This window comes from Molossus molossus, unplaced genomic scaffold (assembly GCF_014108415.1).
Source record: "Molossus molossus isolate mMolMol1 unplaced genomic scaffold, mMolMol1.p scaffold_m16_p_5, whole genome shotgun sequence".
Taxonomy (NCBI): domain Eukaryota; kingdom Metazoa; phylum Chordata; class Mammalia; order Chiroptera; family Molossidae; genus Molossus; species Molossus molossus.
The window spans coordinates 15,653,672-15,666,841 of record NW_023425388.1 but is presented as its reverse complement, the minus strand read 5'-3'; the positions used below and the strand labels follow the sequence as shown (position 1 = coordinate 15,666,841).

At 36.2% G+C, this 13,170-nt stretch overlaps 1 long non-coding RNA gene across 1 annotated transcript; it reads right to left on the bottom strand.

The window, feature by feature from the left end:
- Positions 1–9,232: 9,232 nt before the first annotated feature.
- On the bottom strand, positions 9,233–10,243 carry LOC118617827. The gene is made up of 3 exons (XR_004956855.1): positions 10,113–10,243; positions 9,431–9,469; positions 9,233–9,322 (listed from the first exon to the last, which is right to left on the bottom strand). It is a non-coding gene; the product is annotated as an uncharacterized LOC118617827 (long non-coding RNA).
- Between the last annotated feature and the right edge of the window lie 2,927 nt (positions 10,244–13,170).

Here is a 13,170-nt window from a genome sequence, read left to right as displayed (position 1 = left end):
AAGGCAAACCATCAATCTGGAATATAAGGAAGCAAAAAACACCCAACCAGAATAGGAAAAAGAGAAAACAACCCCCCCCCCCAAAAAAAAAAAAAAAAAGAGAATAGTGTAAAAAGCATCTAGGACAACTTCCAGCATACCAACATTCACATCATTGGGGTACCAGAAGGAGAAGATAGAGAATAAAAAATTGAAAACCTATTTGAAACAATAATGACAGAAAACTTCCCTAACTTGGTGAAGGAAACAGACATACAAGTCCCGGAAGCACAGAGAGTCCCAAACAAGATGAACCCTAAGAGGCCCACACCAAGACACATCATCATCAAAATGGAAAACGTTCAAGACAAAGAGAGACTCTTAAAAGCAACAAGAGAAAAGCAGTTCATTACCTACAAGGGAGTTCCCATAAGACTGTCAGCTGATTTCTCAAAAGAACCTGCAGGCCAGAAGGGAGTGGCAAGAAATATTCAGAGTGATCAAAAGCAAAAAATTACTCTATCCTGCAAAGCTATCATTTAGAATCGATGGACATTAAAGAGTTTTCCAGACAAAAAAAAAACAACAAAAGAGTTCATCACCAACAAACCATTATTATACAAAATGTTGAAGGGTCTTCTCGAAGAAAAAGAAGATCAAACCCTGGCTGGTTTGGCTCAGCAGTTAGAGCGTCAGCCTGCGGTCCAGAGACCAGGGTTTGATTCCCACTAAGGGCATGTACTCAGTTGCAGTTTGTCCCCGGCCCTGGTTGGGTCATGCAAGTGGCAGCCACTCGATGTGTCCCTTTCACGTCGATGTTTCTCTCTCTCCTTCCCCCACTCTATCTGAGCAAAGAATGGAAAAATGTCCTCGGGTGAGGATAAAAAAAAATGATCAAATATATGAACAATAAAATGGCAATAAATACTTATCTATCGACAATTGAATCTACAAACAAAATGAACAAGCAGAATAGAAATATTCTCATAGATACAGAGAATATTTTGTTGGTTGCCAAATGGGAGGGGGTTGGGGGAATGGGTGAAAAAGGTGAAGGAATTAAGAAGTACAAATTGGTTGCTAGACTGACAAACCTCAAAGGGAAACGGGGGGGCGGGAAATAAACCAAAGAACTTATATGCATATATGCACAACCAATGGACACGGATAACCATGTGGGGAAAGGTGGGGGGGGGGCAGGGAGGAGGGGGTCAAAAGGGGGAAAAGGAGGAACATCTGTAATACATTCAACAATAAAGATAAGTTTAAAAAAATAAAAATAAGACCCACAGACACAGAAGTAGGGATTACACCGACAAACCTCAGAGGAAGGAGGGGGTACAGGAAGAGATAAGAGATAAACCAAAGAACTTATATGCATATATGCATAACCAATGGACACAGACAACAATACTGTGGAGGAGGGGAGGCAGGAGTGAGGAAGAGGGTGTTAATGAGGGGAAAAGGAGAAATATCTGTAACAATAATTAATTAATTAATAAAAATAAACAATACAAAAAAAAAAGGAATATCAACAACTAAAAAAAAGAAGAATGAGAGACTTTCCCCAGCTTATACTGAAGGAAGAACATTTTAGCCTCCAATTCAAAACAGCTACCTCTCTGAATTCTGGGAAGAATCACTCACTATACTCTTGGTTCCACCACAAGATTGATTAGTATGTTAAAAACAGAGAACAATAACAAATTCCTATTTCACAAAGTGGCTATTAAACTTACAGCACACATGCTAGCTGCCAAATACTCCCCAACGATGCCAAGTCATCAGCTATGACCTTGAAAGTGACCAAAACAAAGATCAGCAGCATATCGTGCAGGACCAGTAGAAGTTACCACGATAAAATAGCTAGCCCTTACAAAGCACTTCCTTTGTGCCAGGCAGCATGATAAGTGCTTTACATAAAATAACTCAATCCCCACAATAACCCTGTATGGTAAGACCTATTATTGTTTCTCTTTTAAAGGAGAAGGAACCAGGTACTGGGAAGTGAAGTAATTTTGCTCATGGTCAACCACTAGAAATGAACAGTTTGTTCCCAGAGCCTGCGATCTTACCTATTATACTGACCTAAGGGTATATATTCTACCATCAAGAAACTTACAATCTTATGGGAAAAAAAAAATTTTTCAGATGAAAAAGATGTGAGAATATGCACAAGGTAAGAAATTAAACTGAATTAAAAAGTAAAGGACTGATAGGCGACATACCCTGTTAATAAAACAACATTTTAATAGAAAAATACCCACATTCTGTATTCATTAGAGATAAAGGATGAAAATATATCTTGGATGAATATTCTCTTTAACTCTATAGAATCCTAGACTGTGAAAAAAACATTTTAAATGCTTTATCTAAGAGTTCTGAAGTTATGCTAAAGAATAGGATTGATTGATAAATAGCAGGCTCAAACTTTTCTGTGTGTCAAGAACTGGCCAGCAGTTATCCGGCTAGTCTAGAAAGCAGCTCTCTAAATTGTATCTTCCAGGTCAGAGAAATGACCTCTCCAGTGCAGATAATTTGGCAGGAATAGGGAGCTTTGAATAGAGTGGTCCAGCCTTGCTGACCATTCAGTAGCTGTAAGAGCACGCCTGCAGATAAAGTGACCAACTCACCCAGGTTTGCCCAAGACTTTCTCAAGCTCAGCACTGAAAGTCCCACGTTCTAGGAATCCCTGTTTCCTGGAAAAACCAGAACAGTGGGTCATCCTAGAGCCAGTACTGCCTTTGGCCTTGAGCGAAGCAGCTGAAGGTTGAGGCAAATAACAGAGGTTCAGAAAAAGACAGCCTTGTATCCCAACCCTGCCTCTGCCATTTCACTACAATCTGGGACAAGTTGTTTAACCTCTGAGACCCCCATCTTCTTTATCTGTAACATAAGGATAATTGTCCTGTGGGTTTTTGTGAATTTAATGAGAAACCATGAAAGTTCCTGGAAAAGTGTCTGGTGTAAAGTAGTTGCTTAGCAAATAGTAGGTGTTATTACTATATTCCAGGAATTCTAAAATCATACAGTAACTATATAAGCAGCTGTGTCTAGACAGGTTTTTTTTCCATTGGGGTGAGAGGTGTATCTAAGACCATGATTATATTATAGTTTTTAAAATGTCAATTCATTTGACAGGATTTCTTTGTCAAAAATCCATGCTGACTCATGCCCAATTATTGTAAGATCAGGCACTTTCAAAACTCATTTATGAGTAAAATTCAAATCATCTTTCCTAAAGTAAATATTTAAGTTAAGAATGTAAGTGCTATTACTACTCACAGAACTCTATCCGTTCAGTGGAATTTTAGGAAGAAAAAAGTATATAGAAACATTCAAAATGTCTAATTATCTCAGTTAAACTATAGCATTCTATATTAACCTCAGTTTTTAATCTAATAAGGCTCTGGTTTATACTAAATATAGTACAAACTGTTAAGTAAATGAAAACCAATATATAATCTTATGCTTTATATTCTTTAAATTGACAAGCAATGATAGGTTTCCCAGAATAAGATCCATTAAATTCTATGATTTTAATTTTTGTATTGATATTAAAATTTGTTTCACTGATAACTTTTGTATCCTATGTTGTTCTCTAAGTACCTACTAAAGTAAATATAATTTTCTATATTTGAATTTTTAATTACATAAATAGGAGACATTTTGATTAATTGATTTTAAATTCAATCTCTAATTATCCATCTTAATTCACAATCACAACCAAGTACAGATGAAAGAGTGATGCACTGGAATCTACTTTGTCTACCTAGAAAGTCTTTTCTCATCTATTGGGTACTATATTGAATAAGAATTTTCAAATATTACCAAATATTTTTATTACTAAAATTATTTTTCTACTTTCTTTTTAAGAATCGTTTTATATTTTATATTTTTATATAAAACTTTTATATTTTATGACATGATACTATTCAACCTAGCAATTAAAAGATTCTGAGAAGGAAACTTAAATTGCTCAGAGAAAGTGTAAAATCCCATGTGTTACTAAAATTAAAGGACTTATCAAAATTTTCTGAATACGTTGCAAGTGGATAAACTCATCTAAAAACTCCCCACCCACACGGTTCTCTGAAGTCCCAACCCTCTCATTCCTTAGCATAGAATACATGTTGGTTTCTTTTTCTCAACATGTGCTTTTTTAAAAGTCAAATATATCACATTCATTCTTGGGACATTACAGGAATATGATTTAGATTCTTCTCATTACTGCACCATAACACATACATAAAAATCCCCTCATCATACTGCTTATGTTCCTTCTTAAATATTAGCTCTTTAAGTAGATTTTGTCAATATTTTAAGAAATAAAAGATTGCCTTTTCCATTCATATATTTTTAATATTTCACATCATGGCTTATTTGTTCTCTGCACCCAAATTTCTGATACATCTTGGGCCTATAAAATAAGTCTAGATTATACAACCAGTGACCATTTTAAGCACTTTTAGCCCAGGGCTCAGAAAGTTGCAAAGTGGGCAGAGAAGGTTCTGAATAAAAGCCTTTCTTTTTCTTAATATATTATACCTCCAAAGAAAACATTAGCCCTGGCCAGTTTGGCTCAGCGGTTACAGCATCGGCCTTTGGTCCAGAGAGACCTGGGTTCGGTTCCCGCTAAGGGCACGTACCTCGGTTGCAGTTTGTCCCCAGCCTTTCACGTCGATGCCCCACCCCCCAATCTATCTGAACAAAAAATGGAAAAATGTCCTCGGGTGAGGATGAAAGAAAGAAAGAAAGAAAGAAAGAAAGAAAGAAAGAAAGAAAGAAAGAAAGAAAGAAAGAAAGAAAGAAAGAAAGAAAGAGAGAAGAAAGAAACATTAGAACTGTCAGATAAGTAAATAGTAGACTAATCAAATTTGTTGCCAATGTTACAAGCGAATTGCTTCACAAATGGCTGATTTGGAACTTCAGGGGCACTAACAATTTCTGAAGTGACTTGTTTACTCACATGCTTTTAAATCTTATTGTAGAACCACATTGCAATTCCATCTACTAAAGTGAATCAGCCAAGCAAAAATGAATTCAACTGAATGCCTTAGAAAGCTCATCATAAACCTGTAGTTCAATTTTAATCCTTAGAAGAAAAACCAAAATTAATAATATAGATTGTGCCCTGGCAAGTCTGGCTCAGCGGTTAAAGTGTTGGCCTATGGACCAGAGAGTCCAGGTTCAGTTCCCGCTAAGGGCATGTACCTTGGTTGCAGTTTGTCTCTGGCCCCAGTTGGGGTTGTATGTCTCGATGTGTCTCTCTCACATTGATGTTTCTCTCTCTCTCTCTTCCTCCTTCGCTCCCTCCCGCTCTATCTGAAGATAAATGCAAAAATGTCCTTGGGTGAGGATAAAAATAAGTAAGTAAATAAATAAATAAATAAAATAATACAGATTGCTCCCACTATTCTCTAGCACCCTCAGAATTTCAAGCTTTCAACAACATCTAACACTTACCACCAAACAGAATCCATTTATTGTACGGACAAGGGTAAATGGTTAAGTTTCTGAGAGGTCATGTTCAGATATTTACTTTCATTTCCAAGGTATAACTTAACTCCTAACTCTTTTGTGAACTGCTGTCTATTGGAAAAATGAACTGAAAGTCCATTAGAGACTTTCTCTTCTTCTGCGTCATCTGGTTATGAATTGACCTTTGTCTTAGAGGTGGATAATTCAGCCTGAGAGTAATCCAAGAAACAAAACCAAGTCTACTTGCTTCATCTAGCACTTGTTATGGTATGACCATTGTTGCTGCTGATATCCTGACGTTTTTTTTAATGGCATTTTTTTTAAACTACAAAAGTGCATATTATTTTATCATATTTCCTTATTTATTATCTTTTCTCAAAATAGTATATATTTTAGAGAAACTTGAAACTTGTTTACTGTAGTAAGAAAATTTAAACATTTCTAGGTTGGTTTAATTCTTGTCCACAACTAATTTAAGGTTCAAATTCTTAACTTATGGGAATGAACACTGCTTTGCCTGTTGAATAAAAACTAAAGAAAAATGAGAATTAACTGTAATTAAAATAGAATTTTCCAGGTTGCCATTTCAGAAAGTTAGTGTCATCAGTGTGTCTTTAGATCATTTTCTCATTTATTGTAAATCCGACTTTTAATAGAATTAAATGAAATACTTAACTTATATAACAAAATATTTCCATACCACTGAAAAATTCTTCAGCCATGAACTCAGTAAGTTTTTCTGATTTGTTGTGAAATTTTCACCTAATTTTTCATGTATGTAAGGTAATATAAAATATTCTTTCCTGTTTTCACATGATTAATGGCTTAACTGGCCTTTTCTCTTTTAAAAAAATTTTCTCTACCAACCTTCCCTCTAAGTGCAAATAGAAATAATCTTGATTGACTTTGCACACCTTATAAAAATTTAAAATAATAATGTGCACTGCTTTACACACTTTCTGGTTCTACAACTCCTTCGTACATAACCTCTAACATTATCCTTAACTGCGGTAAGGCTAAATGAAAAACAAAGCAATGAATAAATTAGCACTGCAATTTTAATAACAGTGGCTATTACTGCATAACACTAAGCAGAAGGGCAGTATTGGTTCCTTTTCACTGATGGAAACCCTAGGAGGGCACATTATAATTGCTCACTATGATTAACTCTCTGATTTTAACCACATAACTCTCAACATTACAAAGAAGTTAATGGAATGGCTTGCTCAAAGACAAATGATACGATGTGCATAGAATTCAAAATTGTGGTTGATAACAGATGAAGAAGAAGGCAGGCCAAAAAATATCAGGCTGGGAAGTCAGCTACGCTGATGGGTATAGAAGTGCATTAGGTGAGGAAGAGATGGGGGTGAGGAGTGTGGGGGTAACAGGCAAGAAAGCGACTTTTCTAGAGAGAGGAGTGCCTAGAGAAAAAACAACAACAAGAAATCAGAGTTTTATTTTACCTTATAAGAAAAGACAAGCACATGCTAAAGGATCATGTGATAGACAGAACATTGCTTCTCCCCCACTCCAACCCTAAAGATATCCATGGTCAAATCCCTGGATCCTGTGAATATGTGATATTACATGGCAACGGAAATTAAAGTTGCTGTTCACCTGACCTTAAAATAGGGAGATTTTCCCTGGACTGTCTGTGTGGGCCCAATGTCATCACAAGGGTCCTTAAAAGTGGAAGAAGAAAATAGAAGAAGGAAATCAGAGAAAGAGATGTGACAAGGGAAGCACATCTTGTTGTTGGCTTTGAAGATGGAGGAGGGGCCCCCCCAAACCAAGGAATGTGGGCAATCTGTAGAAGCTGGAAAAAGCCAGGAAGCAAATTCTCCCCTAGAACCTCAAGAAAAGAATTCCGTTCTGACAGATGTGAAATGATATTTCATTGTGGTTTTAATTTGCATTTCTCTGATGATTAGTGATGTTAAACATCTTTTCATATGTTTATTGGCCATCTATCTATTGTCCTCTTTAGAGAAATGTCTATTCAGGGCCTGCCCATTTTTTATTGGATTGTTTGGTTTTTGGTGTTAAGTTGTATGAGTTATTTATAAATTTTGATATTAACACTTATTGGAGGTATTATTGGCAAATATCTTCTCCCAATCAGTTGGCTGCCTCTCCATTTTGTTGATTATTTTCTTTGCTGTGCAAAAACTTTTAGTTTGATATAGTCCTGTTTGTTTATTTTTTCTTTTGTTACCCTTGCCCAAGGAAATATATCAACAAAAATATTACTAAGAACATCTGGTCAGTGTGGCTCAGTGGTTGAGCATCGACCCATGTACCAAGAGGTCACCAGTTCAATTCCTGGTCAGGGCACATGCCCAGGTTGTGGGCCCAGTCCCCATTTGGGGCATGCAGGAGGTGGCCAGTCAATGTTCTCTCTCATCGATGTTTTTCTCTCTCTCTCTCCCTCTCCCTTCCTCTCTCTAAAATCAATAAAGAAAATTAATTTTAAAAAGTATTACTAAGAGCAATGTCAGAATTTATTGCCTATGTTTTCTTCTAGGAGTTTTATAGGTTTGGGTCTTATATTTAAGTCTTGAATCCATTTTGAGTTTATTCTTACATATGGTATGAGAAGTTTTCCCAACACCATTTATTGATTAGACTGTCTTTACCCCACTGTATATTCTTACTTCCTTTGTCATAAATTAATTGATCATAAAGGTATGGGTTTATTTCTGGGCTCTCTACTCCATTCCATTGATCTATGTGTTTGTTTTCTTGCCAGTACCATGACATTTTATTCAACATAGTATTGAAATCCTAGTCACAGCAATCAGACTAGAAAAAGAAATAAAAGGCATCCAAATTGGAGAGGAAGAAGTAAAACTGTCATTATTTTCAGATGACATGATACTATACAGAGAGAACCCTAAATATTCCACTAAAAAAGACAAGAACAGATAAAGGAATTCAGTAAAGTAGCAGGATACAAAATCAATGTTCAAAAATCAGTTACATTTTTATACACCAATAGAGCAAACTACCAGGAATAGAAATTGAGAAAACAATTCCATTTACAATTACATTAAAAAAAAAAAAAAGAAAGAAATGCCTATGAATAAATTTAACCAAGGAGGTAAAAGGTCTGTATTCAGAAAATTAAAAGACATTGAGGAAAGGAATTGAAAAAGATACAAATAAATGAAAGCATCTACCATGTTCATGGATAGGAAGAATTAACAGTGTTAAAATGGCCACACTAACCAAAGAAATCTACAGATTCAATGCAATCCCCATCAAAATTCCAATGGCATTTTTCACAGAACTAGAATAAATGATCCTAAAATTTACATAGAACCACAAAAGACACTGAACTGCCAAAGCAATCTTGAGAAAGAAGAACAAAGTTGGAGGTATCACACTACCTGATATCAAACTATACTATAAGGCTATAGTAATAAAACAGAAATTAATTCTTGTATTCGAATTTTCATTTCTGTCACCAAGATGAATGGTTGGAGCTACTACTGATATTCTCTTCAAAACTCAAAGTGATACTGACTTTTATACTTTTCCTTTCCAGAAAGAAGATTTAAAAATATTTTATAACCCATATTTTCAGCGTTAATATATAAATAAACTGAATGCATATCATGTTATATGTGTGTACATATAAATACACATACACACTGTATTTGTCAGGGTTCTCCAGGAAACCAAAACCAATAGGAGATAGATGATAGATAGATAGATAGATAGATAGATAGATAGATAGATAGATATCATAAGAAATTGGCTCATATACTTATGGAAGCTGAGAAGTCCCACACTCTGTGGTCTGCAAGCTGGAAATCCAAGAAAGCCAGTGGTATAGTTCCAGTCCAAGTCCAAAGTCCTGAGAACCAAGAGAATCAGCGGTGTAAGTCCTAGGCCAAGAGCAAAAGAATATCAATGTTCTAGTCCCTGCAGTCAGGCAGAAAGAGCAAATTAATCTGTGCCTCACCTTTTGTTTCACTAAGGTCTTCCACAGATTAGATGATGCCTACACCAACAGGGGAAGGCAATCAGCTTTACTCAATCTAAGGATTCAAATGCCAATCTCTTCTGAAAACACCTCCACAGACACACCCAGGAATGATGTTTAAGCAAATATCTAGGTACCCTGTGGCCCAGTCAGGTTGACATATAAAATAAACTATCACACACAGATAGATATAATTTGTCTTATTTTTAAATTGCCCTTATTTTCAATAACTTGTTTCGATTCTAGATTCATTGAATTCTCCCTCACTCTTATTTCCAGAGACTCAATTAGCAAGAAATTTCAGGATTCAGAGAGCTGAATGAAGCTATACTACTGGTTCTCTTTCAAAACCACATGAATTAAAGCACCCATATTTCAAAAAAAAAAAAAAAAATTACCAGTAGTACTCAAAAGAGGGGGCAGAGTCTAAAAGTATCAATTTCTAAAAAAAAAAAACTAGGTACCAAGATAAAGAACTCGAAGCAAAATCAGTCAGCATTGAATATAAGTCCTACCCCTACCCCCTCACATCCTGACAACAAACTAGTCAGTTATTAAAATCATGACATTTCTAATACCTCCAAGTGTTACTTTTCTATTGCTGCCATAACAAATTACCACAAACTTAGCAGAGTGAAACAACACACATTTATTATCTCACAGTTGTGTAGGTCAGGAGTGTGGTGAGCTCAGGTGGTTCCTCTGGCCCAGGTTTCACAGGCTGAGATCGAGCTGTTGGTGAGCTGGACTCTTACCTGGAAGCTCAGAGGAAGGGTCTCTTTCCAAGCTCATTCGGCCTGTTGACAGAATTCAATTATTTGGGCTACAGGACTGAGGTCCCTGTGCCTTTGCTCGTTGTCATCCAGGAGCCTCCTTATGTTGCCCCCTTCATCTTCAAACTACCAACATCCCTTTGAGTCATCTTCATGCTTTGAATCTCTCTGACTTCTCCTTCAGTGGCATCTCTTCCTCTGGCTACAGAAAGTTCTCTACTTTTAAGGATTTATGTGATTAGACTAGGCACTCTTGGATAATCCAACGTAATTTCTAACTTTATGGTCAGTAACTTTACACCTTCCCTCTTATCCTGTAACATAACATAGTCACAGGTTTTTGGAATTAGGGCATAGACAAATTTGGAGGAGAGAAGAGACATTCTACCAACCACACCCCACATCTAAAAGGCACTAAATGTAGAGTGGTGAAGGTACCATCTTTCCCCTCTTCTGACTCAAGAATACCACAAATGATTTCTAGAGAGAAATTGGTGAGAAAATGTCAGGAAACAAAATCCAGAGCTATAAATACCAACCTGCAGATCCTACCTGAAATGCAGACATTCTCCCCTAGGAATGGAATGCAACCCCCATCTAGGTAGAGAGGTTCTTGAAATGGCTCCACTGGTTTATACACTCTTGGAGGTGAGAACAGAGCTCAGGTCTTCCAACAATGGCACCACACCCCTTTAGCTGAGCTGTTTCTCCAGGCTGCTAATGTGCTTTGGTGCTACAAAAAAATAGATGGATCACTAAAAATACAACATCCAAACTGTGGAGCATTGGAGAAAGTAAATATGTCAAAGGCATGGTAGAAAGGGACATAAGAATCTTCCCACAGTCTATCAGAGCAAATAAAATTTCTGAGCACCGCCACCCAAGTATGAGTAAGCTAGAAAGAAAAAAAAAAAAATAGCATGGCAAGCATGCAAGATACACAGAAAGGAAGAAAGAAAGCAAGGAAAGAAGGGAAGAAAGGAGAGGAGAAAAGATTGGAGGAGAGAGAGAAGAACTAGCATGTAGAAAACAACAAAGAATATATATTTTTTCTTTATATAGAGAGAAAATTCCCCAAAGTGCTTCAAATTATTTAGAATATTAACAAAAATGTTTAAACATAGATTTTTTTTAAAGACACGAGAAGATTGCAGATTTAAACAACTTGAGGATCTAAACAATATGATCAAAGGCTAATAGATGAATTTCTAAAAGCAGGAAACATAATAATCATGGTTCTAGAGTGAATAATTGACATGGAGGAAAGTTGGAAATAGTCACCATGAAGACAGATGAAAAAGACAGAGATTAAAACAATCAGAGAGAGACTAAAAATTATGAAATCTAGGTAAAGATAGTCTGGTATAGTTGATGTCTGAAGCAGGAACACCCCCCCCCCCCCAATAATGTTGAGAATTCTTAATGAAAACAATATGTAATAACACTTGTTAAAGATAAAAGCAGACTCTAATCAAGGCTGTCTCAACAGATATAGGTGCCACCACAGTGGGATTTTACAGTGGGGGAGAGAGATTGGGGTCAACGCCTAACACAGCACAGAAACATGGGAATTTACTGCCAAGGAACAGGGTAGGGGTCAGTGAATAAAAAATGACTAAGAGGAGACATCAATGTACAGGAGATTCTGGCTAAACTGACTTGACAGGATTCTTTGCTGAAGATCAGCCAGGGTGATTAGACATCACCTGGAGGATGGTGAGGCCTGAGGAATCTGATCAGTTATCAGAGGTGCAGCTGACTCTGGTTAAACTGACTTAGCAGGGTTAGTTCTGAAACTGGACTGTACAAGGAAAGGCAAAGATGGGCTTAAAAGAAGACTTAGAAGCCTGACTAAAGTTTGGACAAGCAAAAGATCTTTGTAAAGCTCCTATTCCCCTTGCCTTGTCTTTTTATTGACAGGAGAGAAGCTCTACTCATTTCTCTTAGAGAAAACAATATGGAGCATCAAGTTTATTGTTATTCTGTCCTTTCATTTCATTTTCTCCAGGGACAGAGTGATGTATCTGATGGGTGAATTTGTAATAAGGGACTGGAAATGGCGGATGGGTGCCTTTGGCCCTTGTTTCTGATCTGCCTGTTTAAGGAAAGGTACAGTCTGCTCTCCACTGCGGAGCAAGTAAGAGGGCTGTCTGGGAGGCATGAGACAAGGAAATGACTCTGTCTAACTCAGGAGGAATGTCATGAATCCATGTGGCCTCCGCCCACAAGTCATATTTTCTGGCTTTACAATAATAAAGATAACATATTAGACTTCTACTAGTCGGTCTCCTGGCTCTTATTTCTTTCTTGCTTTAAAGTTTGGGAGGGAAAGAAATGTGTGATATTCATCGGTTCTCCTAAATCAAACAAATTACTTTTTATTAAAAATGTTCAAAGATATAATACAAAAAAATCTTTCTAAAATAAAAAGAACGTGAATATGCCAAGTAAGAGTATTTGTGTTTCAGGTACATTTGTTGCAGACTCTAGTTCACTCATGACTATCTTTTTTTACTGATGGAACTTCCATGATACATTTTAAAAATAGTCATATATCCCCACAGAAAAAGTGGATTTCTTTGAAGAGGGCATAGATATCAGGCCAAGATTTCCTGAAGACAACTATTCACAAAGTCCTAGAGGAAGAATTTTATTTAACAGAAGAGGCAAAAATCAAGTATTTTGTTTACTTCTTTGACATTATATGACATTCACATTCTTCTTGATTACATAAATATTAGCTCATATCATTCTTTAATATTTGTTTTCCTTTTCTATTGAAACAGCTAATCAAACTGAAATCTATTTTAGTTATTGTAGAAGCAAAGAATGAAATTTAATCTTTTCTGAATTTTTAGCAACTGTCTCAAGATAATTTTTAAATGATTTATTCTATATTACATTGATTTGAAATATCAACTTAATAAGGATAATAAAAATATCTGT